Source organism: Brassica napus, unplaced genomic scaffold (assembly GCF_020379485.1).
Source record: "Brassica napus cultivar Da-Ae unplaced genomic scaffold, Da-Ae ScsIHWf_2826;HRSCAF=3606, whole genome shotgun sequence".
NCBI classification, from domain to species: domain Eukaryota; kingdom Viridiplantae; phylum Streptophyta; class Magnoliopsida; order Brassicales; family Brassicaceae; genus Brassica; species Brassica napus.
In genome coordinates, this window is record NW_026016090.1 from 10,207 (window position 1) to 17,068 (window position 6,862).

Below are 6,862 nucleotides of genomic sequence, written 5' to 3' on the forward strand. Positions count from 1 at the left end.
AGATCGCGGATATCCGACGTCTCGTCAGCAGATTTCTGAACCTGTAGGCTTACTGCGAGTGAGCTCGGTTTGCTTTTCAGCCAGATCTTCTTGTTCGTTCCAATAGAGGATTTCCTCCTCTTCCGTTATTGGTTTGTCGAACGGAGAGCTTTCCCGAGCAGATCGCTTCTGGTCCTTCTTGGATGTCTGTCGACGTCCTCATCGGTATCGTTGGTAACATCGCTAGGATCCAGGTCAACGCGTTCGACTTCGTTATCCTCCAAATCTTTTTCGGGAAGCGGAGGACTTTCGGGGTTCGCCTTTTCGACGGGAGATTTTTCGCTAGGGTTTTGACCAGAAGGTCATTCCCGCGCGACTCCAGGTCTATCAAGTGGGGTAGCGAAGTCGAGTCTTTTCCCGCGGACTTTAGTGGTTCCGCGGGGACGGATTTCTCGAGTCCTTGCCTTTAAGGTTTCAACCTGTTTGGTCAAGGTGCTCACGACCTGTCCTGTTCTTGTTCTTCCGATCTTTTTTCATAGGTGGTGAACATCTTTTTAAACTCCTCGAGCGCTGTGGCGTTGGCTGTGCGTTGGCTGCGGATACGTCCGCTGCTGGAGTGTGGAGATTGGTGCCGCTGCCTCTGTTAAGGGGAGTCTGCACGTTATCTGCGTCGTCAGTTGACATGTCTGATTGAGCGTGATGTGGCTTTTCGGGTTAGATTGATTCGTACCCCCCCCCTCCTTCTAGAGCCAAACTGTGAGAACCGAAATTCACACTGTCGATTTTTGTTTAAATAAAGAAACTAGGAAAACCTAATTTTCCAGAGGACCCGGATATCTGCTAATACCACACGCCAAGTAATTAGAACACGAGAATAACAACGATAAAGTATATGAAATCGAAAAGAGAGCAAAGTATATCTTATTCTGAATTCGTGTTTGAGCGTTACAACAAGGTAAGAGCCTGGGCTACGAGAGCTGTCGGCGAGATTCCTAGTTCTAAAACCCTAAGACGGCAGTAACCTAATTGAGTCGCAGCTCGAATAACAAAAACGGAAATATGCCTAAATTGCTCTAAGTGCTAAGTTTGCTCTGAAAAGTTCTCCCCCAGCCTCTCGCCTAGGACTCCTTATATACTCGCTCCAAGGTCGGTTTACGCTTTTACTCTTCTGCCGCTTAAGCCGTCATAGCATAAAATGGAGATATTCCATTTTTCGATCTTCGTAATTATCTTCAAAATTTCGTATTTATCCGCGGAAACTTGACATTTATCCTTCTTTGCGCGCCAAGCGTAAACCGTCCTACGCTCGGTCGCTACGTAGCGACCAAGCTTTGGCTCGAGCTCGGTCGCTACGTAGCGACCGAGTGGGACGGACGCTCGAGCTCGGTTGCTACGTAGCGACCGGATAGCGTGCATGTGCGATAATTGCGCAATGACCGAGCTTGGTTTGTCCGTGTTCCGATTGTCATACTCGAACATCCAGCAAAATGTATCACGTCGATGGGTAGGGCTTATGGCCAAACTCCGAATCAGCGGAATATCTTCTTGAGCTACATATTGTTCTAGTAATCGAACATCCCATTCCTTTGTAACTGGATTGATAGACTGCTTACGATCATCTTTGGGTTCACTGCTGGAGCCCGGGCCCGAGCCGGTCTAGCTGGCGTCGAAGGGATCCAAAGATCCTCCCACACATTAATTTCATACCCTGAATGCACCTTACTTCTGATGCCCAAAAGTAATAGCTTCCTCGCTGCAGTTATACTTGTCCATACATATGATGGGTATCTGCTGTGCCATTCACAACGGCGAACTGAGATGATAATATCTTCCCCGAAGAACTCTCGCTACTAGTGAATCCGGAAATTCCACAAGTCGCCAAAGCTGCTTAGCTAAAAGAGCTAGATTAAATTCATGGATCATACGGAACCCAATGGATCCCCTTTTCGGAGGATGAGCTCCACCAGAACTGTGCAATGGCACTCGCTAGGTTCTCACATATCTCCGAAGGAAGCAGAAAGCTAGACATGACATAAGTCGAAAGAGCTAACAATTTCGATTTAATCACACCCCTCCTTTCCTCCATTCGATAACCATCTACGAGTCCAGCCATTCAGTCTATGTAGAGCTTCTCCTTTAAAAAAGCAAATAATTTGCACTTTGATCCACTGATATCCTCTGGGATTTCTAAATATGAGCCCATCCCGCCTTCGTTTTGTATACCAAGACTATCCTTGATTTGCTGCCTATCATTTGCTGGAACCCTTTTACCAATGAGTAATGAGGATTTGTCAAAATTAATGCGTTGACTGATGCTTTCTCATACTTCCTCACTACTTTCATAATTTCTTAACATTAACGGGGCTCCGCTTTACAGAAGAAAAGGCTATCATCAGCAAGAGAAGGCGAGATATCGAGGGGCAAGCGCGAGCGACTCGCATCCCCATTATCTTCCCTTGATTTTCTGCTTAATTAAGAAGGCTAACGAGCGCTTCCGTCCATAGAATAAATATAAGGAGACAAAGGATCTCCTTGGCATAAACCTCTCTCAGGAACAATGTTTCCCCTTGGTTCTCCATTCATGAGGACTTTATACTTGACCGAAGTGATGCATCGCATAATCTAGTCAATCCACATTTCTGCAAAAATCATCTTTCGCATGACTGCCTCAATGAATGACCACTCCATCCTATCATATGCTTTGCTCATATAAGTTTTTATGGCCATCCGTTTAACCCGTCCTCCCGGTTTAGTTCTCAAAGCGTGGAACATCTCCTGAGCTATCATGATATTATCTGTAATCTATCTCCTAGCTATGAAGGCTGACTGGGTCTCTGATATTCTCTGTGGAAGAACCTTCTTTAATCTCTGGCATAAGACCTTAGAAACTATCTTGTAGCTGACATTACATAGACTGATAGGTCTAAATTTTGTCATCTCATTCGGTTTTGTCGTCTTAGGGATTAGGAAAATATTCGTGTCATTAAGGCCCTGTGCCTTTCTCCATTTGAAAATGAATTGATTAACCATACGAGTTAAATCATCTTTGACAATATCCCAAAACTTCTGATAACAGAGTGCTGTCATTCCATCTGGTCCTGAGACTTTTTCCGGATGCATAGCGAACAACGCAATTTAACTTCCCATTCAGTTACTGGGGCTGTAGCTCTGCATTTATCATTCTGGTAATAGTTGTCGAAACCTTTGATAGCGTCTCAATTATATCCTTTGGGTTAGACGATTCAAATATTTGCCTAAAATAACTTGTAGCAATGACTACTAATCCCTCCTCGTCCTCATCCCATAATCCCTATTATGTGAGACAAATGGTGCATTATTATTTTTTAAGTTCACTCCTAACATCTTGAATTACTTTCCGGTACCTTACAACTGGAACGTACCAAAAAGTAAATATATTTTGGAGACATTAATAACCAATTAACTTTTTTTTTAAATCATTTTGTGTACCACAAAGAGATGTTACACAATTGTTCTTATCCGAAAATTAAGTTTTGATCAATTCTAAAATAACAATCACGAAATCTGTGTTCTTTTGGAAAAAAAAAAAGCTCCGGGTTTTCAAATAATTTCACCAGGAGGCAGCTCTGCGCGCTTCGCATTAGTACCAAGCACACGTTCCATATCAAACCGGACCTCAATATTGCGAATGCTATAACCAACCACCATTAGCCAATACAACAATTTTGCAAGGTCCGTTGCGCTTGTCTCTGTCACATTCGTCTGTGCAGCCACCGAGCCGTTGATATCAGTCACGTTATATAACAAAACACAACGAAGAACAAGATTCAGCTAAAGAAGTTGATGACATATAACCTTCATTTGCTTTGGATCTGTGTCCGAAACAGCTAGAAGCCGCTTGATAAATGCATTCATAGCCACAGCAACATCTTCGCCTGCAGTGCTTGTAAGCTCCTACGAAATTCAAAAGCATTCAAATTGAGAAAATAAAATTATTTGATGGAGACAAATTCACAAGAATACATGAGTTCTTCCCATGCCTTAAGATTTTGAGGCTCGAGAGATTTTAGAAACTCCAAAATTTCGTTCTGCTCATTCGCAGATTTTCTCCCTACTTGACGGTTGAGTTCTTCGATCTCTGCTTCCAGAAGCTCGATATACTTTTTCGCATCAATTTTCTCGGGACCAGAAATGTTATTCCATCTGATCACTTCCCCTGATACATTCTTTTGAGTCCCAGGTGCATAGTCTTGATCATCCGCCTAGCTTAATCAGAATTGAAAACCAGAATCACTTATAATTTTACAAATGGAACACGCACATAATAATCAAGATACAGAGAGAATGTGATAGGTTTTTTCATTTAATTCACTGAAGAGAACTAAAATTAACGCAAGAAGGCTCTTAACTACTCACAAAACAAATATCCGAGACTAATCTGTTCCATCTCATGCTAACAAATTCAGTTATAGTTTTTTTTTTATTAAAGTAAAATTCAATTACAATGCTCCAACACTAGCTTAACACAAGGCTTATTGGAGAGAGGAAGCAAGGAATGACAGGACAAGTAAAAATTCTATAGAAAAAGCAACCTACCAAAAAAAGAACTAAAAACCTGAAACTGTTACCCTTTTATTGCGTGGTTCAGGAAGAGCAACCTGCTCTAAACTTTGTTGCAATTCAAGACGATATTGAGCGTTTCTGAAATGTATCCGGTCATCAATACGCTCATCATCAACTGTGCAAGGTTTTCAGCAACCTATAACCCAAAATCCCATCAATACAAACACACGACACAGCTAATAGTGAAACAATGAAACGTATGATTACAAAATGTACTCACAGAGGTGACTGTAACGGCAAAAAACTGGGGAGGTAGCGTTCCAATCATATTTGTCACAGTCTGTCGCATTGCATCAACCACCTGATATCACATTACAAGAAACATAGAAAATCAGATTACAAGAAAATAGAAAATCACAAGCTCTAGCTCTTAAATGGTCTTCTTCAAATAAAACAGAAGCGTTACATGTTTAGGCGCGCGTTTAACGAACAACTCCATAAACTCAGTTTCACATTCTGAACATACTCCAGTAAAATATCCCTCCTGGTTTTGGGCTTATCAAAAGTAAAACCAATCATCGAAATTAGGTTTATGAACAGCAAAGAAGCTGCCGCTAAACAACATTTCATCGAAACCCAAAGATTAGTATTTACCAGGTTGCCACTGGGAGGTGTGAACTCTGCAGAGGAATCAGAAGGCTGATTATTTGAAGAACCATAAGACTTAACTCTCAGAACCAAACTTTTATTGCAAATTCTCGACTTCATCTTCAGAGGAAAGCTCACAGAGGAAGTAGAGAGTTTAGGTTCAAGGTTGGGAGAAAATGACGAGGAGGGGCGAGATAGTGATTGCAAGAGCGATAACTGAATCGTTAACGAGCACATCTTCGAAACCCTAAACTGTGTCCAATTACGATCGGTTTAGTCAATTTGAGAAAGCTTGTTCGCTAGTTGGGGTTTTATCATCCAAAGAGGAAGGGATTAGGCACGCGGTGGAAGAACATAAAAACAGACAAAACTGATGATCTTGTCCATCGATTTCTTTCGATTCTTTTTAAAAGAAAACTGGACCAGAGCTGCAGAAATGAGTCAAACCAGATAAATACCAGCAAAAACCAGTGAATCCAATCGAACTGACATACATTAAAATCCGGTCTATATATTGTAACGACCTGGTTCAATCAAACCAGTTTGATTCTATTTAACCATAACTTTGGACCCAATATTGGTCAGTTAAGTAATTGGGCCTGAATAGCTTAGGCCACGCAACCACGAAAGAAGCCCAACTTCAACCAAGCAGTAAAATAGATCGATCCAAAGAACCGGAGTTCGCGGAACGGTTGTGAAGATCAAAGGAGCTGCCCGTTATAAGAAGAGATCGACGTATAAGAAAAATGACACGTTAAAAACCCTAGAAAGAGTTACACCCACGCTTCGAACTTGTTTTCATCTAGTTTTTTTTATCTCATCGATCTCGTTTTGTAACATTCGATCTCAATTCATTCATTGTATTCATCTTTACTCATCAACAAAGTCCATTTTTGCCTAATGGAAAATGATTACATCGTTGTGTTCTAAAAGATATGGTTGCCTGCATCATTATCTTCCCTAGATTAAACTCCCGATCACTACTAAATACTTAGTGTAGATTTAGGATCTATATTTGGCGCCGATTGTGGGGACGAAAAACGAAAAACATCTTTGCTAAGAAACCGATCTAAGTTTCCTAAGCGCGACTATGGATCCTAACCAGGCACGATCATACTGCATCGAATCAATCAATCTCGACCTCTCTAGATCGGGAAAACCAAAGTCGTCAAAAATCGTCCACGACACGAAGGATCAAAGCATCTCTCTCCAAAGACGAGATTGTCCCTCGAGTGACAAACAATCCGATACCTCGCGACAAGCAACTAATAAGTCGGGCGTCGCACCTTCCGAAGAGATAATACGCGAAGCCGGACTATAAATTTCCACAAACACAAAATTGCTAAGCTCGACATGCCCCATGACGATGCCGTAGTCATCACGTTGGAGCTTGCGAGCACCATCTTTCCGAAGATTCTCGTTGACACCAGAAGCACCGTCAATGTCGTTTCACAAAAGACAAGTGCGATCGATTAGCCAACCGACCCGGTAATGGATCACGAAACGACTCCCCACAATAGTTTCGAAGGAAAGGCGGTCCAATCGCTTAGGATCGTGCCACTAACCACCAAAACTTACGTCGAACTGGAGACCCGGTTCACCGTAGTCGATCATTTCATGCCCTTCGACGCCATCGTAGGACGTCCTGGCTACACCAGATGAAACGGTCCCTTCAGTTTACCACCAATGCTTG

The 6,862-nt window shown here is 42.2% G+C and overlaps 1 pseudogene; it reads right to left on the bottom strand.

The window, feature by feature from the left end:
* Positions 1-3,410: 3,410 nt before the first annotated feature.
* LOC125602372 lies at positions 3,411-5,596 on the bottom strand (annotated as a pseudogene).
* Positions 5,597-6,862: the final 1,266 nt, after the last annotated feature.